This window comes from Lichenostomus cassidix, chromosome 1Aa, assembly GCF_008360975.1.
Source record: "Lichenostomus cassidix isolate B80296 chromosome 1Aa, HeHo_3.0, whole genome shotgun sequence".
NCBI classification, from domain to species: domain Eukaryota; kingdom Metazoa; phylum Chordata; class Aves; order Passeriformes; family Meliphagidae; genus Lichenostomus; species Lichenostomus cassidix.
The window spans coordinates 15,153,498-15,178,088 of record NC_139480.1 but is presented as its reverse complement, the minus strand read 5'-3'; the positions used below and the strand labels follow the sequence as shown (position 1 = coordinate 15,178,088).

Here is a 24,591-nt window from a genome sequence, read left to right as displayed (position 1 = left end):
TGGCAGCACGTGTAGCCCTGGTGTTTTGCAGAGTTCCTGATGTGCTTTGCAGGACAAGCAGGGGAGGACACAGGGCTTCAAAATCCAGCCTGGCATCTGTCCAAGTCAGATCCCAAGGGAAGGACAAAGGTGTCTCTTCCACTGTTCTCCAAAGGCAGTCACTAATTCCGAGTCAAAACCAGGCCTCACCTGTAAAGGGACATGGCTGTTTGGGCCTCAAAAATCACATGCTGGCAGGGGCCAAAGAGAAAAGGTGAGCTGAGCCCTATTGCTTGTTGGAAAGGAGGCTTCAGTGTCTCAAAGGGACCTGTCCCCCTCACTGAAAGCTTGCTGCACCTGACCTACACAAGTGTTTCAAGTCCTTGTCAAAGCCTGGTGGGCAGCTCTTCTCCCAGGTAATTGTGCCCTCACCCATCAAACCACCTCCCAGGCTCTGGTCTACACAAGAGATGAAAGGGTTCTCTTCACAGGAATATTTATATTTATAGTTCTTTATAGACAGGTTAAAAAAGTGAAAAAACAACAGCTACAAAAATCCCATGACAGTAAGGGAGCAAAGCAATTAATCACATTACGTTTTTATATTTATACAGCTCTGCAGTAGTATCAGAAAGAGGAAAGATAAAAAGCAATTCATATAATTCACATGTTAATAGCCCACATATTCCAGAAAGGGAAATAAGAGAGAAGGTGACATTGCCAGAGCACAGACATGAAAGGTCAAGGCAGATCAAGTTGCTGGCAATCATCAAACACAAAAGAAGCACCGTACAAACTTGTATTTAAAAAAGAATAAAACAACAATAAAGACTTTTAATGAAAACCAGGTAGGCATTTCATTTCCCTGAATGACAGTGCTTCTCAAATGAGTTCATGCTCAGATAAAAAGAAGACAGAGAGGGAGCAAAGAAGTGGTGTCCTTGCAAAACCCCAGCAGAGCTCAGACTGCGGTGTTGGCTCCCGGGATGGCCTCTGAAGTGAAGCAGGATGGGGCTAAATTTTGCCTCCTTTCTCATCTTTGCCTGCACCTCTTGCTCACATTCTTTTTAATGTGTAAGTCCCAGGAAGCATCAGTGGAGAAAACCAGAAGGATGTAAACTTGGTGCTAAGTCATCAGGACAACCTCTGCTTGTCTCCTCTCTGGCGACCTGATTTTGCAGGGCTGTGTCCAAACCATCGTCATTGCTATTCATCTCACAGCTGCGCTTCAGAACTTTCACCTGCAAATGGGATTACAAATGCAATCATTAGTACAGATTCCCCAAGAAGCTTTCACAGTATTACAATTAGATTTCCCATTCTAGCAGCATCTAAATCAATATGATATGATTAGTTACTCTCGTGGATTACATGCTGCTGTACAAAACCTTCACACACAGAAATCTGAGTAATTTAATCAGGCAGTAATGGATTCAGGGAATGCTCCCACTGTCTAGAAACTTAAAATCATTCTGTCTCTATAATAATTTGCCATTATGCACCTGAAGCAAAATTGCCTGACATACCTGACAGTGGACAGCAGTGATTAAAACAGGTCACATCTCATCAGCCAAAGTGGCAACTCCCTCTGAATTCACTTTGAAAACTGAATTTGAGGGAGAAAAAAAAATAATCACCTTTAGTTGTTTTTCCTGGGCTATAACTTAAGTTTTAAGCTGTCTCTTTAAATATATCTACGTGTGTATTTGTGTGTGTGAGAGAGAGAGAAAGACAGTGTAAGTGCTATCCATTTCTCATCATTTTAGTCAAGGCAACAGGAATATATGAACTAATGCTCCTGGGGAAATGCAGCAGACCAAGGCAGAAATGAGCACATCATTTCATTTCTCTGAAGGTGCTCAGCACTGCTGAGCAAGATATTGGGAAGGAGGACCCATTCTGGAAGGGTCTTGAAAGAAAAGAGTCCTTGGCTGCCATTGTCAGCAGCTCACAGGAGAGATCAATGCTGTGCAAAGGAACCCGAGCTGCTGATAGCTGCTGTTTGGGAGAGGATTTGCACCTCATGTTTCCCCAGCTTGGATAAACAGCTCAGCCCCACACCTCTGAGCTGCTGCAGCTCTCCTCTGCAGCCATCCTGGGATTGCAAACAGCCCTGAAAAACAAAGCACCGTGCTCAGCTCTGCCAGAGCGGCTGACAGTGGCAAGGGCAAAACACACAAACCCATGCATGGAAAAACAGCTACAGCTTCATTTGAAAAACTGGGCCTGTATGTTTCTAGGCAGAAAATACTCAGAAATGTGCTGCCGTTCATATCTTATCCTACCAATGTGCAACAGCTTATTCCTAAGAAATACAAGTTGTTGCTGCTGAGGACATTCCTTTTTCTTGCAGCACAGGTACATTGAAATCATCCTGACCCATAGTGCCTGGGCACTCCTGCTTTTGAGAAGGATTTTTCCTATAATAAATTGGTATTTCAAAAAGCCAGCTGGCAAGAAAAGAAAGAAAAAACAGCTATTCATGGAAACTTTCCTGAGCAATAATTGCCAGTGAACTCTGCCCTCATTATAAAACACTACATAAAAAAGCCCCATGATGCACATACACTTTTCACCTCTGTATTCCCTGTAATAGTCTCTGCTATGTTACTCTGTTCAGATATGCTGACCAGTGGCAGTGTTACTCTCTATCTTTTTAAGGGTAAGGTGTGGTCTCTGTGCTGAGCCAGGTGTGGTGTGTGCCAGGGCTGCTCCATGCCCAGAGGTACCACAGCCCCGGCAGTGCTGTGGCACAGCCAAAACCCCACTGGCACTGCTGGGCACAACAGTCCTCCTGGCAAGAGGCTGTTAGACAAATCTCTTCTTATTCTTTATTGGAGCTGCTGAAGAGAATCTGTGGAGTTCATTAACCAAAGGAGTTGGTGCCAGTGGCATTTGGGCAGGGGGAGGAGGGTGCTGCCAAGCAACTGGTCATGGTCACTTGCCCACCCATCCTGTGCAGCCCACAGCCCACCACCGAAAGGAAGGGCTGACACTTACTGCAGGCTGGAGATTGGACCACTGCATTACCATTAATAAACAATAAAGCTATTAAGGCATATTAAAGCTTGGCAATGAACTTGTCAAAATGGATGATCTATAAATCAATATAAACAGCAGTGACAGGCAGTAATTGAATTCCAGTGGTCCTTCATAACATGCTAAATATGAAGGGACATGACATGCTGAAAATAATGTAAGAAAGCTGAAAAATTGATAGCGTTAACGTTCTCCTGGTGAAACGTGGCATCACTTTAGCCGTTAATGGGGATCAAACTGTGAATACGTATTGACTTCTTCTTTTAAAACAAGAAAATGGCCACATAAATCTGAGACTTCCCAATTTAGAAATGGTTGCTCAAAAAGTTCACAGCCGTGCTGGATGTCGCTGCCACAGAGCAGCAGACAGAGCCCCCCTCCGATGGGTTCATTAGCAGGACTTCTTGCTTTTCTTGGGTAGGAAGAAGGATGGGTTTTGTACAATCCAGAAAGCCTCTGAAGTTGATTCATCCATTTTCATCTTCCATAAAGGACCAGCAAAAGCCCATTGGGCAGGAGAAGTTAATGCTAGCATGCTGCCAGGCTCGGGTGGCTACATATCTTTCAAATTCAAATATAACAAGCCAGGCCTCAAATATCAGCAGAGATCGAGACAATCAGAATGGAAAGAAATTGGTGAAGTCGCAGCAAGCCTTTTAATGTAGATTCAAGTGACAGCAAATAAATCATGACAGCTTCTATGGATGGAACCAGGGCCTCGTTCTTTATTTTCTCTTGATGTGCTCCACTCAGTGAAGCCTTTCTTAGACTATTTTCTCAATCGAGCCCTGTTCCACTGGAGTTCAGACAATGCTGAAATGGAGGGCTCGGACATCTTGTCTGTGCCACCTCACTCACGGGCAGAGAGCACTTGGATTCAAAAATCATGGGAGATATTTGCGTTTCAAGGGTATCTCTGGGCACAGGGAGGGAAAGCTAGAAAGGAATTACATAAATGAGTGTCCATGTATGAGAGGTGACCTGCTAATAACGTCCTGAGGGGTTGAGAGCAGCAGAGATGGGACAGGGTCTGGTCACCAGTACAGAATCAGCAGTAGCCAAAGAGCAGCAGGTGTGCCTGGCTTTGCTACCACCACTAGACTAAAACTGCTGCATGGATAAAGCCCCTATTTAAAAAGAGGTAGAATTTCATTAGGACCACTCTGCACCATTGTGTCTTGAAAACAGCCCATGTTTGGAAGGGGGGGGGCATTTTCTGAGAGTTACTCTGTTTTGACACAAAATTTAAAATTAAAATGGAAAAAAAATGTAAGAAACAGATCAAGGAGGCAGTTTTTTCCTTTGAATTATAATTCCCCCTTTGAGGTCAGTCAAGACTCATCTGACCTATCTGATGTGCATTCTGTCTTCAGATTTGCTGAGCATGTACTGATGTAACGTGAAAGGTTAAGGAAATCTGTGATAAAAAGTCTCAAACCTTTAGAGACAATCTATAGAAATGTAAGACCTTGTGTGGAGACTGGTGAAGCAGGTCACAAACAAAACAATTTTGCCTGTGGGGGTATTGAGGGTGCCAGTATTAATCATCCCTGCCAATTCTTGTGCACCATTTCCCTGTGTCCCATCCTAAACTCAACCATCAGGAGATGAGCTTTACCTTCCTGTGCCTTTAAACCTGCAAGAGCTGAGAAGCGTGATGTGCAATAATAGTACTGCTTTAACCAAAAGAACAGCTCTGACACATTGCCCACTGAAATAGATGACCTTGCCTTGACTTTTCCCTGCATTTGCATCGTCCTTAATTTTTCTTATGTGGAGATTTTTTTACTGTCATTTAAAAGATGAGAATTTAGTCAACTGAATGCAGTGCTGATTAACTCAGTATTATAACTGTACTTCATGTACACCTACTGCTTGTATGTTACAGCTCTCCAAATTCCCATTATACTATTAATCTAGGTTTTATGATACTTCAGAACTGAAGTATCAAAAAATTGTGATATAAGTGGAAGAAATCACAATGGCAATTTACCAAAGAGCTCATATGGGTTATTATGAAAGCAACAAAAAAACAAAACAAGTGAGCCTGTTTGCAAAATCCAGAGAGTCTGCTGACCTGTGAGAACAAGTAAAAACCAGATATGACATTGCAATAGCTGGCTTTTCTACACCACCTACAGCATGTCACCATGCTGGGTTCAGGGCTATGTATTTATCCTTCAGTGCAGATGGAAGAAATCCAACCCTCTCCACTCAGATTTCCTTTCTCCAGCACCTGTGGGGGAAGAGAAGCAGCCTGTTGTAATTGTGTTAATACACTATTCACATTTCCATTTGTTGTTCTCTCAGTCACTACTCTCAGAGAAGGGTTTTGTACCATAAGAGAAACCTTTACTCCCCAAATACTTACACCCCAGGGATATTACAGCATAAGCATCTCAATCACTGGTGGATTTGGAGAATGATTCTTGTGTAGTGTAATTGTACCAGACCTGGTTTGCTCAAGCAAGGCAGGACACACGCCTGCTCTGCAGAGTCAAGGAGCACAGAATTGTTTCACCCACCTCTCACTGCTGTGCACAAGTTCCCTGTCCATGTGTCCTCCAGAGCAATCCACACCTGGGGCCAGGAAAGGGCCACTGTAGAAACAAAAATGGCTTAAAGTAAAGTGACCAATGTTCAAATGACGTCTTATAAGGAAGTATGATAAATCTGTCTGTGCTTCATCTGTAGTTGGAACAAAACCAGGAAACAGCTTATTTTTTACGGGAATGCACCACCTCATTTTCTTATGAAATCACCGTCTCCTTGCAGGGTTTCCCTGAGGGATCTTGATAGTGAGAAAGGCACTAGGAACATTTCCAAAAGCTGTAGTTCCCTAGGCAAAGCAAGAGCTTTCCTCTTCTCAGCCCCAACCCAAGTCCTATCCCATCTGTTACCCTTACTCTACATTTATCTCTAATCATAACCCTTCTTTAGCTCTATTACTATTACTTTTTTTTCCTTCCTAATGCAAGTCTGGGAGAAGTTCCCAACCCATGTTTAGGGTTAGGGTTGAAAGAGAAATGCCAGTACATCCATGGCAGTGAGACTGAAATGGTGTTGCAAAAGGGAACAAGAGGCTTCAGAGATGGTAGCTCTGAGAAGTATTTCGGATGGGTAATGACCAGAGGAAAACTGCCATTGGTTCAGCTGCAGCTGGTTTAGGGCTAAAATTAAGTTTAGGGTTTAGAGAAGAATAAACGTCAGAGTTTTATTTGCAGTGGGGCTGGAAAAGAGCAGCAGAAAAAGATCAAAGAATGCAGCAGCAAAATATTTCAAGTTCACCTGTTGCGCTAATCCTCACCAGCTGCTAGTGAAGTGGTGAGGAATGAGTGATACATTGCTTAGATGCACCTCTGAACCCAGCAATGCTTCCTGACAGAACAAAACACTTCCCAGGGGCCAGGTGCCCTTTCTCTAGCACTGGCCAGCACACAAAGGACTGAGATTAAGAAACAAAGGTAGTTTTCGTTCAGTATTGTTTAAAGACTGATTATTCACAAACTGTACTGTCTAATTTCTGGCCAACAGCCAGCACTAGCTCTGACTCCTGAGTCAAACACATCATGTTCTTGAAAATATTGTATCAAAAAAGATATTTTGCTCAAACGCCTAAAATGGAGCCTGACAGAAGAAAAATAGATGCTACCCAGACACAGACTGTGCTGAAACACATTTCAAATTGTCCCTAGGCTCATTATTTTTCCCTTGTTTAAGAACAGCAGTGTTTGGTGTCACCATGCACTGGAGGCTGCCAAACCACAGTCTGCTACTGCTCACCTGCCGAGGTGCAGAGGAGTGGTACAAGGCTGCTTTCCCTGTCTCCATGGCTGCTCCTGCATATCAAACACCTACTGACAAAAGCAAGATGTTTGATTCTTGCCAGCACAAAGCACTTGAAATCTTCTGTTCCCTGGACATGAGGACAAATAGCTATTTACTGGGAACTGCAGACTCATTGCAAGAAATTAAACACCTTTGAGGGTCATGAATGTAAATATATGTCTCTTCTTGAGATGAGACTCACAGATTCCAGGAGTTGCTTCCTGCTTTACATTTTGGATGAGCAGTTAACTCTGAGCTTGAAAAACATACAGCTTGAAGAGCATCTTTCCCTTCCCCTCTATGATTGCTGGGTAAGGGATGAGGAAAGCAGGCTGAGTCCAGCTGTGGCAAAACCCTTGGGAGGATATGCAAAGCCATCTTTTTGGTTACGTAATCCCTCTGCGAGACCTTTGCCATTAAAATATGATTAAAAGTGGTGGCTGGGAGGAGTTCACCTTTAGAAAATGACACTTACAAGAAATCACTTCCCAGATAGTTGCCTGAGTCCCTGAGATGAAGAAGGGGTTTGGTGGATAAGAAGGCAATATTAAAATGTCTCCACACATAAGAAAACAGAATGAGAGCAATCATCAGAATTTATCAGCCAGAGAGGAGCAGAGCATTTTCTTGGCACTGAAGGGACCCAACACACTAAATCAAAACCAGAACACAGACTCACAAAAGAAAGAGACAGATGTCTCTGCCATATAAATAAAATGAACTTTCAGGAAAGGGGATCATGTTTAAGCACACACGATACTGATATCTAAGAAAGACAAAAAAGAAAGCATAGCATGAAGTTGGTATCAGCACTGGAACTGCAGCAATTTTTGGAAGGTAATGACCCATCTGCCAACCATGCTTGGGGATTATGGCTTTGATATTTTGGATCTCCTTCTCCTTGCAAAGCGCTAATAACCTCCTCTTAACACCTGAATCAACACCCATGTATTTAAAAATCACCCATTTTTAATTCACTCAGGCCAAAATGTTGTCCAGATTCATCAAAATCCTGCTTCTTGAGGGCAACAGGAGCTTTCTGGTGAAAATAGGAGTGAACTGTGGTTTGGAGTGAGCTGTGTCCCAGGAAGATACTGCTATATCCATGACACATCCCAATGCACAGCAGCAATATAACACTGCCACTGTTCCAGAAAATATGCTCAGAAAATAAGAGATGGCCTGAGAGTGCCAGGCAGGACACCTCTCTTTTGATAAGATGCCAAATATAAAAGCACAACCGTAAACTTTCTTTTATGAAGATAAATTGTGTCTTAAATGGAATCAGACTTGAGCCCAAACATGACTTTTACATGGCTACTCAATGTAAAATATAAAACATGGCTTCAGTTTCCTAATAGAGAGATACAGACTATATAGGTCTTCCTTGGATGTAGAGGGGCAGAAAAGACCAAGGCTTTGCAACAGCAACCTGTGTGAAATATATATGGGAAGAATGGCTTAATAGCTCTTCATGTTAGAATAAGCTCTAAGAGCACGCAGGCATCACTGGAGGAGGTCAAATACAAACCTCTCCCAAGGAAGGGGTGAGCTGACATCATAGCCATCTATGTTAACCCCTGGCACTGATTAGCCCATTCCCCACTCCCTGGAAAAGCAGTCTGCAAATAGCATCAGGTCTGACCTACTTCTGGCTGCTTAGCTGCAAATTTCAGTGGTTGGAGCTTTCCTGTGCTGGGTTTCTTCCAGCAAAATGTCAGACTGTTCTTCCTTGCTCTTCAGAGGCATCGAGTAAGCCCAAGGTCCCAAAATATGTTCCTCTGAGCTGGAGAGGAGAGGGAGGCATGAGCTGTGGTGTGGGAGGGCACCCAGCATGCTGTGTGTTCACATCATCAAATAAGTGGTGGAGTGATGCTTTCAAGGCATGGTTTGCTCATCTGGGTGAAGGCAGACTGCTTTTTGCAGGCAGGGAATAGCTTTGTAAAGAGACAGGGAAACTTGAGCAACATGTTTAACAGCACATTTATTCAGTGAGAAGTATTATACAAATGTCATGTGTGTTGAACTCATTTTAGTGCTCTGAAGGCTGAGAGGAGATGGAATGAATAGGTAAGGTCGTCAGCTAACTCCAGAAAAAAATCTTATCCCTGCAGCTCAAAAGCACTATGTTCTTTTTTACTGCTGAGCTCTGCCTTCTGAGCAAGAATATTCAGGGAAATCTAATGGAATACAAAAAAGTTTTGTCCCTCAGCTCTTCCAAGGATACATGTCACCTCTTTGTCCCAGTCATTAGGAATTAGGCTGCAATTGATACAGTCATTTGGGGAGTTAGAGTAAGATAATGAATTAATTAGTTTTAGTTTTTTATTTCATCGCTGTGACTTGACCATTAATCATTTCTTAACAGGATTTTTTTAATCCCCCTGCAGTCATACAAATTGATCACCAAATCTAAATGGAGCAGTAACATTACATCCTAGTCAGGAGTAAGGAAAAACCTCCAACTGTATATCTTCATGAGATAGAAGTAGTTGTACCATGTTAATATTTAGAATTTTCCTATTAATAAATAGCACTGAAGAGAAAAACAATAACTTGTCCTTAACTGAAAAATTCCTACAAATCCATCTCCTCAGCTCTTTATTATCCTGTTTCCATAATGCAAATAAGAGTACAAGTGCAAGCCCTTAACAATGTATATTTTTCTGCTATGCTGTGTTCAGTGCTATAGACAATGCTCCATCTTGAAAAGGAGCATGAAGTCCAGTTTAAAATTTTCCTCATAGCTATACTGATGACAGGAAAATCATAAAATATAAATGTGTGGATTTGGGGTGTACTTTCAATATATAGATCTTGGTATCCAAATATATGTATCCTAGTATTTATCCTAATTCTCTTCAGTTTTGTACCATAATATGTTTATCAAATCAATGCATAGAAATTATTGTTAGGTAGATGACAGAGTCTGGTCTTAATTTGATGAAGTAGTTGAAAAAGAAGGATGATTCCTCTTTGAAAATTATGGGGAGTTTCTTTAATGATTTTGGGATTACTCTGTGTTGCAGCAAAATTCACTACAGCCTTTTTTTTTAATACAATTCCATTAAAGAAGATTAGGAGATGAAAAAATTTCTTATTCAGACAAGAGACATAATGTGGATTTTTTTTACTGCTGGGGGGTCTTGGGAAAGCTTCTGCAGTGACCACTTTTGCAAAAACAGCAAATTCATTCAGATTTGACAGGCAAACTACATCTGAGTAATGAAAGTACATATTTATGCACTGTTTGCACACAAATCCTTGATTGCATCATCGAAAATCAGTGGAGCACTTTAACTCCTATAGCTATGTATAAAAGGGCTGAATAATTTTATGGTCAGCAATAATAGCACTTTTACTTTTGCAAATAAAGGAAACTTGGGTAAAGCAGAAATATGACCACAGGCATTAAAAAGCAACAAGCACATATGTGTATGTGTAGTACTGTGTGCTCAATTACTCCATAACACTTGGATGACTATATCATCAAATCTTCTGCTATTATTCAATTTCACATTCATTTCCTTCAGGTGAGGTCTGCTCTGGTAAATCCCAGAGGCAGGTGAAGGCACTGCTGCCCTGAGCAGCCAGAGCCCAGCACTGGGTGGGGAAGGTTGCATGCCTCTTAGGGCCATTTAAGAGACAAATTGGTTGATTAAGACACTTCTCTGTCCCTCCTTGGCTTTTGCAGGGCAAAAAACAACTCCAGAGTGACATGCAGGACCTAACACTGCCCTTCTACCAAGGAGGTGGGGAACCAATGTGAGGTTTGAGGGACTTCCACCTATCCCTTCAGTCCTGTTCTTGTCAGGACACAGAGCTCAGGTGATGGCCCTGTTTGGTGTATTAGCCTTGCTCCCTGGGAAGGGGGATGTTCTGGCTTCTTGGCTCTGTAGTATTGACATGACCAAACCAATGGTCAGTAATATGTCCTAAATAGCAAATACCTGTTGTTGGGGCATAGATTGTTTAGGTGTATTAGACAGTCATTTAGTGAGGCATTAGAACATACTGAAAAATCTTTAAAATATCAACCAGGAATGTCTCAGGTGCACCTAATTATGCCTTGGCAAGGGAGAAAGGCTGGGTAATGCCTAAGGTAATGCCTAGACTCTGCCCCTATTTCAAAATGGGGTATTAAGATCACAGATCATGTCAAGTGAATAACTGAGTCCTGACTCTGCAGCCTAGACCTCAGTAGGGCCACCCAACCCTATATTCCTCTTTCCTGATTCCCCTTGGTTCCTTGCCACTGATGTTCTCTACAGATGTGTTCGAAGGAGCAGAAATGTATGATGAATTGCTGCAAACTAACGTAGAAGACACAGCACTCCTGGCCTAGTTTGAAGAGGGATTGATTTTTAGTGATGTTCACATGGGTAACAGGGCCCCCTTGGGTCTCAGCGAGACTGGAGGATCTTCCCCCAAGCAGAATTCCCTGGAGTACAGTACAGGACAGAAACACAAGAGGCATTTTTCTCTGACAGTATTAACTCTGATAATAATGTCGCCAGCCCAAGAGAGAATATATTTCTCTCTCACAGACTGAAATAAAAAGTTAGCATTTTGAGAGCTTTGCATACATTACAGGAATTAGATATACGGCACCACAAACACTGCTGTGCTGCACTGGGTCTCTGCAGTGCTTGGGATCTATGTGCCTATAAATCAGACACTCCAGAAAGCAAAAGAGGGTGATCTGTCCTTCAGCACCACACTGTGCAGGAGGCACACCTCACTCCTGATGGCAGCATGGCAGTGCAGCTCAGAGCTGCCTGTGGGAGCTGGAGTTTGCACCTCCTGCACTGGGGCCTCAAGGACGTGTGGTCCAGGCATTCAGCAGCAGCTTCTTCAGCAGCTTTTGCCATTTTGAGTAATGTCCCTAACCAAACAGCTCTGGTCTCTTTTCCCTGCTGTTCCAGTTGCAGCCAGCGTGCTCCAGTGAAGCCAGTGGAAAAATACATCGTTGTTTCCCCTGCACTGCTGTGCTTAGAGCTCTACCAGGACAAGGGAGAAGATCCACATGCTCCCTTCATGTGCCCAAGGAATGCTGATCCAGAGACTGTAACTGAACCTTATCAAGAGTTATACAGGAGCTGAACTTTAAACTGCAATTTCTTCCCTGTCTTGCTCCAACAGTCATGGAAAGGCACAGCAGAGTAGCTGGTGGCTCCCCTGGCACAGGACTAGGTCTCTACAGTGCAAATCATCTATTTCTTTTCCTAAGAGGACAGCAGGAGGCCACTAGTTTAAGTGACTTGACTTAGTTGCTCACATGCAGAAAGAATTAATTTGCAATGGCTGTAAAGCAGCAGGACAGCCAGGTGCAATCATGAATCTCGGCAGCTCTTCATATTTATATTAGGCCCTTTGCAGCTGCTCTAGAGGCGCCTCACTAACTCCGAACTTCCCCTGAATACCAAGTGACTATGGCTGCATGCAGTGCAGTCCCTCCTTTCAAGAACATACACACACAGCAGAAAAAGATTAAATAATCAAAGGATGTGGTTGGAAAGTTTTTCCATTCGGAGAAAAAGGGGATTCTTCTCTCTCAAGAGCAGTGTGAGAGGATGGGATGGCCTAAATCAGGTCTCTTCTGCAGTCGAGTCAGGGCTGCCACATATCCAGGAGCAGGACAGCCCAGTTTGTAACCCCTGCCAGGAGCTGGGAAACTTATTTTTATCCAGTTTTAGAGGTAGAAAGATATTTATGTCTTTGTACATATACAGTGTATGCAAGTGGGACACACCAGCAGAAGAATGCATACATGGATCTGGGCGTGAGCCTTCACTAAGCAAGAGAGTGGTGATGGAACACCAATGCCATGAATTTATAGAGTTTGGGTCCAGCCCCTCCCCATAACTTTGTCACTTGTTGGACTGCTAACACAATGCTGCCTGAATTGGATGATTCATGCCCAATTCCCAAATTTTTTGCCAAGACTTATGTGATTGAGATTACAGACCACACTTATGCACCTTCACCTGTGCTTGTGTTCCAATATCTTCTGGGTGAATATAGGCTACAGGTGGCTCTAATGCATCCTTGAATCTTTTGATTCTTGCTTTTCTTCATCCTTGTGCCATAGGGTAGCATACATGGGTGTGATGGAGTCATTCAGACACTCAGGCACCTGGCCCACACATAGGTGGGTGGATGAGCTGGCCTTTCCCTTCCTTGGAATCCATCTCCTGATTACAAGTATTTAAAAAGTTTGCACCATAAAGTTTTGAGAGCATGTATCATTTTCATCGGAAGTTTCATAAGGAGATTTGGCAGAAAGGGGACAGTTCTTAAAATTAAACATGTATGGGGCTCTGATTTAGTACATAAGACATGAGTCTCTGCTTGGCAGCATCTGCAGTGAAAAGCTATGTGTGAAGCAAGGTGATCAGCATGGACCTCTTCCAGGAGTGAGGATGTGGTAAGATAGGAAAAGGCTGTGGGCAGCCTAAACCTAAATAAGTTACAGCTGTGCCCTTAAACAAGTGAGGTAAACACCTTTGTTAGAGAATGAAGCAGAGAATGCAGAGTGTAGGACTAATTAGAAAAGGCACCTGTGGATAGTTTACTGACCAACGGTAATGGAATAAGGAACACATGTTATGTGTGTGAAGAAAGAGGATAAAAAGGTGTACCAGGGAATAATAAATTGCTAATGCCTGCTACCACCTTGTGTATCAGCATTTGAGTCTACTGTCAGGAGGACTCCAGCTCTCAGCACCATGCTACCATCGCCAATACAGGCAACATTATGGTGTGCAGCAGAACCCAAAAAAACTTACAATGACAGTGAAATGGGACTGGTGGCCTATGGTTGAATGTCCCCTGGTGGCATAATCTCTGCCCATCTTTGTTTTGCAGCGTGGGCTCAGGAGGCCTCATGGGGAACGAGCTCCAGGCCAGAGGAAGTCTGCAGCCATCTCCCGGATCCCAGAGCATTCAGGGGATGCAGCTGCACTTTGAAACATGTCTGAAGGGACTGGGGGAAGAAGCCACAGGCTGCAAGCTGTTAGCAGAGAGGAACGCAGAACCTGGACGCAGAACCAAGCAGCATAAGCCAGACTGAAGTGGATCCATATGTGTAAGTTTATCTAAGACTTAGAAAAGCTAAAGAAAAGTTCAGTGTCACAGAGTCAGGGTGAGCAGCAGCCAACATGATTGAAAAGCAAGCAAGCAATAAATAGAGTAGCTACCTATTCTGTGCCCTGGAGACACCAGCCAACCTGGCTGGCCTTGGCTGGCGGCCTGAGGGATGCCAGGTGCAAGCTGTATCACTCTCACTCCTTGGCTCTCTGTATTCTCATTTTCAGTACTTAACTAGATCCTTTATATCAATATGCTGGTGCATTTCCTCACTCACATACACTTCTCAGGTGTCTGCTTTATATCAGAAAGCTTATACTTTCTGATATAAAGCTTATTCCTTTGAAGGAATATAAAAAGTCATGCCATACGTTTGTCCTTCCAACGTCCAGTATGTGCATCCTCGCCTTTTGTTATAGTCAAATATAACACAGAGCTGAAGGACCACTTTTAATTTGAGTGAAAGACAGAAGTTCTTTATCCCATAGCCTTGAGCGACCTATGACCTCCAAGGCTATCCCACCCATTGCAATGTACCCAGTTCTGTCTTCTCCTTCTAAGCCTCTATAATTTTACTATTTTATTCAGTGTTTCAGGGCATTCAGTGTTTTGGAGCAAAAATTCTGAATGCACTTAATCAGGGGTAAAATAAATCCCAACAGTATGCAAAGATCTGGAATTTTGCTAAATCTATGTAGAGGAAAGGAAGCAAAGTGTGTGTGTTTTGATTTTTGGCCTCAAATTGTTGCTGCAGCTCAAATCCCCTGCTTAACTAACTTGTGTCATCTGTACTTTTCGTCTCCACCTGTGCAATCATTTGCAGAAACATTATTAGCTGTTTGATTTTTTTCCCCCAGTTTGCTTCCATAGCAACATCCATCAGGGAGAGAACAGCAGGAGCATATGGGGAAGTTATAAAGCACATTTTCTACAAGAAAAGGAGGCCAAAGCATTTAACAGACAGCACTTAGGTTTCCCTTAGTAACTGAAATTCCAAAATGCCTCTCTTGTTTCAGTATGTCCTAGTATTAATTAGGCAGCTTAATGATGTACCAGTGCAGGCTGGAGGTAACACTTGGATTGTCTTTAATTAATCAAGGTACTGGAACATTTCTTTGAGATTTAAGCTTATTGCCAAAACAGATCCTTGTTACGTTTTTGTGTGTGCATATTTTACAAGCAAGTCTTGGAGCTGTTAGACAGCCTTTGACATGCTAAATATCGTGGAAAAATTTTTGCATAAATTTCCAAAGAGAAATGCTAGAGCTGAAAATTATCTGTTTGAATAGTTTGAAATCTGTCACCAAGGAATAGCTAGAAGCTGTCAGGTCAATTTTAGAATAAGTATACAAAAAAAAAAATAAAAGCATATCTCCTGCATTTCTCTCTTTACCACTAGCAACCCAAATAAGCTGGTATTTTATTAATGAAAATTGTTCTGGTGTTCCTCTTTAGTTTAAAATACAGACCCTGAAGCTCAATATGAAAACACCGAGTTGTTAAGCCTTATTAGCAAATCAAATATTGCACTAATCTCTTGACTAGATCCATGTTTATGCCAATACATTCTTGAAATGGAGATGTTGGTGTTTTAGGGGATGTTGTATACCCCCTAAGCAGAAAACTGAAAGGAAGACCAATGAGACTGCAGTATAGAATGTAGGTGGAGATCAAATTACTCGTGTCAAATTTTTGTTTGACAAATTACTTTTGTCAAACCAAATTACTCGTGGACAAGCACACCAGAAGTTGCACCAAGCAGAGGTGCATCCTGCTGGCAGGCTGCTATTTGTCCCCAGTGTGTCTGCTGGTCCAGAAGTGTGGCCAGTGCTCCATGTAGGAGGAGACACACAACAGTCCTCCTGAAGCCACTGAAAATCATTATGAAATGCAGCTACAGTTTCACATTTCTTCTTTTTATCTTTCCCTGACAATTCCTTGCTTTTCTTCTTCTCATATCCAAATTGTTCCCTGTTTCACACGTGCCACTTCAGCCCCCCCACAGCTTTGTCTTCCAATCTTTTGTCTTTTCCCTGTGGCTTTTTTCTGCTTGCTCCATTTGTTCACTGCCGTCCTTAGAATCAGCCCTGCCCCATCCTATCTCCCTGCCAATGCAACTGCCCTTTCTGCAAACAGTTTAGCAATTCTCTCATACACCCACCCACTGAACACTTCTGCTCTTTTCCAGCTCTGTATATCCTCACCTTCTTCAACACCTCTTTCTCCCTGGCAGTTGGTTCCCATCTGAGTGTAACATGTCCCCACCACCCCAGTGCCACCTTCTCACCTCCTGCAGCCCTTCTACCACCCAGCCACCTCTCCCTCTGTCCCTTCACTGGTAAGGGCAGAACTGGAGGAGCAGGAGATGTCTCCCACTACAGCAGAGGAGATTAAAATCACACATTTCCAACATATCTGGACACCTTCTATGACCCATCACATGATCAATGTCACTTTGCCAAATCTGAACCAGAGCCCGGTGACCTGTCCTGCTGCCTCCATCAGCTCTGCAACCAGAGCAGGCTGCTGCACCAAGACCCTTAAAATCCCACTAAAAATCACAATTTGCCAAGAAACTCAAGCTGGCCATGGACAACTATAGAGGGATATCAGTGGCCTAAGGCCTCTGGCCAAACTGGATGAAGAGACTCAGAGTTACTTGGGTATATGGAGCTCCAAACAGCTACACACACTGGAGGTTGCTCTTTATTTGTGAAAATTTTGGGTTTTAGAACCATGCAACCATGACTTTGTCCTCTTTTTATTCTTGTGTCCTAGGCTGCAAGGGTTTACTGTAAAACAACAAATCTGCCATTTTGTATCTGTATAAAAATAACCCATGTCCCAGTCCACAAGGGTGGAAAGGAAAACATGAAGGAACTTGAGCAGATAACTGCACTGTCTGTGACTCAGTAAGACACAAATTTTTGGCATTTTTGGTGTGTGCCAGCGTTTTCTTAAAAAGTAAATCAACTCACTTCCCACCCCCAATTTGGAAGGAAGATCTCATTTCCTGCCATTTGATCCTTTGCTTGTGTTTAAAGCAGAACCTTTGAGAGACCATGTATGCAAAGTCTAGTCCTGCCTGATGGGAGAAAGGTTAAGGTTCCCTGGGGGATGAGCCCTTTTCTAACACCTGGTTCTCTCGTATTACTGCAGATGTCTCAAACTCAGTTTGTATTAAGGATGGCATAGGCAGAATCTGTCCTCCTAGAAGTTATCAAACATATATAAATAAACAGGAAGCAGTATTTCTCTCCCTTTATTTAAAAAGCACCTGCTGCATCAACTAAGTTGTAGCATAAATAGAACATGAAAAATTAGAGCTGGCAGAGGATAAATTGGAGAAACAACATTTCAGTTGGTCCTCCTACAGGAGCGACTCGTCAGACTAACCATGAGGACAGACGGAGCCAGGTTCTCCACCCTCCCTGGCTTTCAGAAGCAGCTCTGCTAACAAATCCCAGCCAGAGTGCTGCTAGCCAAGGCTTAGCAAAAACAAAGCCAGCACAGTGCCGAGCAGCCAAGAGCAGGGAGGCTGAGACGGCCAAGGCTGGGTAAGATAGCATTAGGCAGGAGTCCCCTGTGTGTCTGAAGGTGCCAGGTGGAGGAGAGAAAACAAATTGGCTTTGCTCCAAAGAAGGCCCTGAACTTTCAAACTTTCTTTGCTCCAAGGGGGTTGTAGCCAGCATCTTCTAGTTTCTACCTTTGCTAGTGTGTATCTTTTATTTCTTAATGTCATATACATATATATATGACAGCAACAGATAGATATAGATATAGATATGTTCTAAATGCCATTTAAATATATATTAAATAATTACAGATAAATTTTGGAGAGCAAATGAACTTCATCTCTTTTTTACTACAGAGCCATAGAAATAGAAGAATGAATAGGACTCCCTTTTGAGCAAATTAGAATAAGAATAATTATGTTATTTCTTCGGTATTATTACGTTGCCAGCATTATTAAGACTTTTAACTCCTGAAGTGTGCTAAATGCTCTACAGAAAAAAAAAAAATACAGGGTTACATTTAGACTGTCGGTTCTAAGAACAGAATTCAGGTCCAGATTAAACCAAGGTATCACTATTTAAGATGCATGTTTAAGCTTGTATTACACTCAAGGGGAGCCCAGTCCAGAGTCAGTGGAGCACAAGCTCTGTCTAACACAGACAGTCTAACACAGACAGTCACATCTACAGTGATTCACAGACACCAAGAACCATTTGAGATGCTGTAGGCACCTTGCTGGCATTACAGCAGTGACCTCCCAGGCTTGTTGCCATACCCACCACAGCCCAAGCAAGTGTCCCAAGTAACTTGGGACATCTGGAATAATGCAAGTGGCTCTTTTTAGGCACCTTCAAAAGCTGGGAAGACAATTTGCTCTCAGGGCTCAACTGACTGTATTCAGTTGCCTAAACAGAGCCTTGTAGTGATATCTGATGTGCTCATGAATCTTATTACTCAAATACAGAGTCCACACCAGCAGGATGCAGTCATCCTGTGCTGTATCTGCCAGCTTGGTGAAGTTGTTTCAGATACATGCAGAGCATTTCAAATTGCCCTCTCACAGGACAGGCACTGAAATTGCACTTTCCACTGCTTGTCCTGGGGGTGGGACTCCCTAACCCTTAGCTGTGGATAGGTGTCTCAGAGAGCTCCCTAAGCTCTGAGTTCTGGAGCCGGATGTTCCAGGATATCCCTCCTCCAGCACCTGCAGAAGACTCTCTCCTCCTGGACCAGCTTACATGGGAAAACCGACTCTGTCCTGGTGCTGAAGACAAGTGTTTCTGCTGCTCAGGTGTCACACTGAAGCTAAAATGCTTTAGTGTCCAACCCTCCTGCTCACACAGTCCATCTAGATCCAGTTACTTAAAGTCCACCTTAATATGAGGTTACTAGTAGACTGTGATGGACAGGTCTGAGATTTGTCAGCATGAACACAAGTAAATTAAACTGGAATAGTAGAGGTTTTCAGGGATGTTATGACCCACTCCTGAAGGCAGAGAAGCCAAGGTTCTTCTTAATAGATCCCTTGGGGCAGGTTAGAGTGAAACGACACTTAAATGACCAGTGTTTATAAATATGCATATGGCAGGTTTATTTTAGAAAAATTTGCTTGCAATGGAAAGTAGGTATGTAGCCATTTTGGTTATTATCCATAGAAATATAGCAATCTAAAAGCATAAAAATAACACTTTAGAAAATGTATAAGGAAAAGAAAGAAAAAGAAAGGGTAAGAGCAGAAAGATATTATCACCTATGAATCCAGTGTGATACTTGATTGTTGCAATTATGGTGTCCACTGATCAAAGTGGTGGCCACAGTCTTGATCCATCAGGGGTGGGGGAAGCTGTTACAATCTGGTTTAAACACAAAAGCAAAGGAAACTAAGTCTCTGTGAATAAAATGGATCAAACCCAGAAAGGTTTGAAATATACCCCAAAAACATGATTAAAGCCAAACAAGGTTAGTTGTTGGTGCCAAAAAGTTGATATATTTTATTTAATACTAAAAGAGACAAAAAAAAAGAAAGAGTCTGATGTAACACTGTGAATCACATGCAGTCCTCTGGTGCAAGGTCTGAAATGAGTCTAGGAGCGCTTCGGCATCTTTGATGGTTTATGACATCTTTTAAGACATGACAGCTGCATCTCAGGTCAGCATAGTTGAATCAGTTATGCCCCATCAGAAGGCATAACACCTTCAGGAATGTGTGAATGTTCTGATACCTCCCCTAGGGTGGGGGGTGAGTTTTACACCAGAGCCAGTTGTGTAAGGGAGGACATTGGCATGATAAACAGCATTATCCCACCTCTGCAGGGTCTGCTTCTTATTGGCCTCTTCCCTTATCTGGGCCAAAACCCAGCTTGTAGCCTCTGGTGGTGGCTGTGCACCCTCTCTGCACCTGGGCGGTGACCTTGCACAGCATCAGCAAATCACCCGCTGCTTTAGCAAATGGCCAATTGTTTGAGTCATTAAATATTAATTTTTCAGTTTCTCACAAGGGATCATTAGCAACTTGGGTGATACTAGTCCCAGAAGATAAAAGAAAGACTGGGAGGGGTAAGGCTGCAGTTAGAAGACTCAACTCGTCCCTTGATTCTAGCAAAAGGGGTATAAGAAAGTGGGGTCAAAAAGCAGGGGAGACAAGTGTCACCTTTATGAAGAAGGAAAATCAGATTACTGCTCACACACCAGGAGGAAAGAGGCAGGGAAGGCAGGAGATTAATGCTGATTGAGAATCCCTGAGGTTCATAAGTTCTCAGCAGTGGCAGAACCAGGGGTCAGATAAGTGGGGCTGGGGACTTCTGCAGGGTAAGCACTGGGGGCAGAGATGAAATTCCAGGTTCACACTCTGGATTTAAAGGTCACAAATACTGGTAAGTTAAATATGTGGTGTGCATGTTTTTGTCAATCAAAAAAAAAAAAAAAAAAGAATTGTGAAACAAAGTACTTGCTTTACTCCTGCAAATAAGTCCAAAAACCTCAAATGTTAACTTTGTAATTTAACTCACCCTCTGCAGCCATTCTTAATCCCCTTTGAGGCTCACTACTTTTAATATTTTAAATAACTCTGCAAGGCTAAATAAGGATTTAGTACTTTTATCCTCCTATGGATAACAGCATGAGGCTCTCTCACCTGTTCACTGCTGCACTCACTTCCTTTCTTCTCCATGTATGTGGCAGCAACACTCTCTATTCCTCTGCTCCCAAAATACTGACATGCTTAACAGCTGTTATTCCTCAATTTGCACAAAAATGTAGTATTATTCCATAATGCCACATAATTTGTCAACTCTTACACCTCCACAGTCCTGGAATCTTTTTCTCTTCATCACAAGGTATTTGCATACCCCAGGTCATATCCAGCCTCCTTATGAAAACCAAATGCAAACTATGCCTGTTTATTTTGTAATGTATCAGCAGCCTGAAATTTCTGTTATCTGAGCTAGTTGCAAATAATCCTCTCAGCCATGGGACCCTGTGGAAGTGCCTTGGATGGCAGCTTGGCCATAAGCATCATTGCTGCTGGGTAAATTCAGTGAGAAATTTTGGGATTTGCACTTGGGGAAAAGTGCAAACCCAGGAAATGGTAGTGTTCAGATGTCAGAGCAGCACAGCCATGCAGGTGTGCAGCACCTGCCACTGCCATGTCACCATAGCTCCAGGAGCTTGACTCCAAGCTGAAGTCCCCATGGCACAGCATCATGACCTAAGACAATGCTCTCCATCACCAGCACTCACATCCCAGGTGGTGGCTGCTGCTTAGTGCATGGTGCTGATAGTGGGAGGACTGAGCTGAGTTGGAGGAGAGCAGCTGCTCCTAGTGCTTGGTTGAGGAGTGGAGCTGTGCATAAATCCCCACCCATTTTGCATTTAGAGGTGTGGCCACCTCAAAGCTGCCTGCACCTTATGCTATGCCATAACCATGTGTTTAAGCTTCACAGGCAGCAAAATGTTACTAGAAGTTCTTGATTTCATCCTACCACATCTTAGCAATGGATTTGGAGAAAGGTGCAGCTTCAATGAGCTGCCCAGGGAGCAGAAATGTGCATAAACAATCTGCCAGACTACATACACAGCCAGGAGACCCAGGCAGAGGGTACAGAAGCATGGGATAGGAGAACACTACCTGGATGCCACAATGTAATGCTGGGCCTTGCCTGCAGCCCAGGGCAGCGCTAGTGCTCTTTACAGTCTTACCATCAAAGAAATTCAAGCAGAACCTCTGGTGTCAGAATTTCCTCTCCTGTTTTCACAAGGGAGATCTTGCGCATTGTCTGACTGACTTAGGTTGCTACATCTCTCAGGAAGATTCTTGCACCCCCTCAAGCCCACTTCAGCTCATCCTGTAGAGGTGTCTGTCCCCAGCCCTGTCCCTGGCTCATGGATGGAACTTGCTGCTGCCACCCCGCAGTTCTGCCTCCCCGTCAAGGGGCTGTGGTCAGTGCCCTGCAGTGACAGCATGGCCCACACCAGGGTGCCTCACGGCTCCACCCCTCACAGAGCAGCTCTCAGTCCCCAGAGTCTGGACCTGGTGGTGGTACACAAAAGCCCATCATCGCCTGAACCTGACATACCTGAATACTTCACACACAGCAGCTACAAGACCAAACTTTATAGCCCTATTCTTTCTACAAAAACAGATGAAAATACTGTTTACTCCCCTCCAACTATCACCTGTGGCCACCTTTGCCACCTCTCTCCCAGTGAACAGCTACTTGGTGTAGTCTATTTCTTGGTTTTGGAGTTCTGCAGCCCACGGAGAGGCGATGAGAGGGAAGCAATGGGAGGGATTTGGGGCTGCAAAGAACCACTCATCTCACACGACAGTCATATCCCACCACGTCATCTCTGGGCTGAGGTTCTCCTTTGGCAGCAGAGCTGTCCCACACATAGGAGACATTGTGGATGTGACAAGGGGTAAAAATAGTCTCACACAATTCAACCAACTTCATTTTTTAATCTTCATGAAGTGTCAGAATTGAATTTCCAGATACACCACTCCACTGTGGTGAGAAATGTAATGCTTTGAGAACATATTTTCTTTCTTGTTCAGATGCAGAAAAAACCTCACAAGAACAACTATCCTCATGGGATTTTGCCCAGAATTGGTAGAAACCTCAAGCAAACAATTCCCTTTTGTAATATCTCTGACTCTCCTGTTCAAAAATCTCTTGAGGATATTTTCCAGGACAGTTGAATTTAAAGCTGAGTGCAACCTAGGTTAGTTGTCATATCCAAGTGAGTCCACATAAATCTGGGGGTTTTTCCCCTTTCCTTCTTAATAATGACTTGGGTTACTGACAGAGAGAAGTGCTCCCTGCTCTAGTATTGCTGCTTGGTGCTGTGCTATCAGGAGATTTAGGCACAGGTGAACTCAAACCAGCTGCAGGGTAAGCACAGCGTAGGGCTGCTTCCCCAGCCACATATAGTGGGATAAGGGCAGTTCAGAAGTTGGCTTTATTCAGTCCTGATTTTTCACAGCTCTGCCTCCTCACTGTGATTACACACAGCTGGTGAAAAGCAACATGCTGGCCCAGCATTGCTCTGCAGCAGCAGGAGGGCAAGGAGAGCCTGGAATCTGTGAAGGCTTTGACCAGGCTGCCCAACAGCCACACTCCTCTGCTCTTCCTGTGTGGATCTTACTGCAGCTCCACTATGGCATTCTTCAAAAGCAAAACCAACAAAAGCATAGCCATCATGTATTTTAGCATTTTAAGTTACCCCATCACATCACCACCTCTGGCAGGAGTAAGGCACTGGGGTTTGTTTATATTCCCAGAGCTTGTAGTGCAGTCCTGTATCCTGCAGGAGTGAATTTTCTCCTCACCCACATGTGGCACAAAGGGGGCTGGGGCACCATCACACATCATAAAGGTGCATAGGCAGGATCTGTAGCTGGCAGTGCACATCAGCTCTAATGGGGAATTTTGTTGTGGGGACAAAATAAGGAGAAAATGGGAGAGAGAGAAAAAAAAGGGAGAGTGCATAAGGCCCTTTGCAGTACAGTAACAAATGGCTTGGAGACTGATGGGTAAAAAACCTCGGGAAAAAATAATTGGAAAGGAAAGATCAGGGAGTAGAAAGACACAAGGAAGGGAAGCTGACAGGCTGCAGGAGAAAAAGCAAATGAACAGATCTGAAGATGTTATCTGTGGCTGAGAAACCCAGCTAGTCCTGGCTCAGTGCCTGTGAGAGTCCTTGCAATAAGGACTAATACATTCACAAGCAAGAGACAGGGATAAGAGAGAAAGAAGGAAACACTGGATTTTAGAAATTTTGTCTTCCAAACCTACTCTAAGGAGAACTTGATGAGATAGTGAGCAGACCCTCAGGAAGTAACACTTGCTTGCATCTCCTGCAGTCCCAGTGAGCTGCATTGCAGAATAACCAGACACAAAGGCAGCTTGTCACAACCATGGCTATGAGGAAGAATTTGTGGGTTTGCACTCCAAAATCTGACTCCTTCAGACAGATTTTCTGTTTGCAATGTTGCAAAATTCCCCATGAGCACCTCTCCATGCTCACCCTGTAGAGCAGGTGGACTGCAGGTCAGGACCTGCTTCTCGGATGGGACACGTACAGCATGAACATGGCCAAGGGCTCTGTTGTTATTAGGATCCTCTGGGTAAAATGTAGTTACATTGAGAATAATTGTAGCACATTTACAGACACCCTCAATCCAATTCTAACAAAACTAATGGCTCTCAGTTGGGCAGAAGAGCAGGATCAGATTGCTGCTGCTCATTGATACAGACTGGCAGGGCACCCCCCCATTGGTGCTCACCAGAGCCCAAAGGTTACAGACAACTTTTAAAGATCTGCCTGCAGCCTCCACCTGCAATCTGCGCTTTTATCTCAAAGACGTATCTTGTCTCTGTGCCATTTCCTAGAGCTGTCAGGTAATCACAGCTGTTTGTGTTCTCCCAACAGATTTCATGGCTACAAGGCTTCAAAATGAAACATCCAGGCAATGAGGCATTTCTCTGGAGAAGACAGGTTTTGACTAAACAGTTTAAGAGTTTTACTCACAGTAGAAATAAAATGGGTTGTTTATCTGACCAGTCCAAAGCCTGCTCCAGTACGACAGAAATAAAAAACCGTTACCCTATCCAAAAAAGGAAAGGAGACAGAAATCTCATA

At 43.4% G+C, this 24,591-nt stretch overlaps 1 long non-coding RNA gene across 1 annotated transcript; it reads right to left on the bottom strand.

The window, feature by feature from the left end:
• Positions 1 to 475: 475 nt before the first annotated feature.
• LOC146443233 (uncharacterized) lies at positions 476 to 5,191 on the bottom strand. The gene is made up of 2 exons (XR_014846445.1): positions 1,506 to 5,191; positions 476 to 1,220 (listed from the first exon to the last, which is right to left on the bottom strand). It is a non-coding gene; the product is annotated as an uncharacterized LOC146443233 (long non-coding RNA).
• Between the last annotated feature and the right edge of the window lie 19,400 nt (positions 5,192 to 24,591).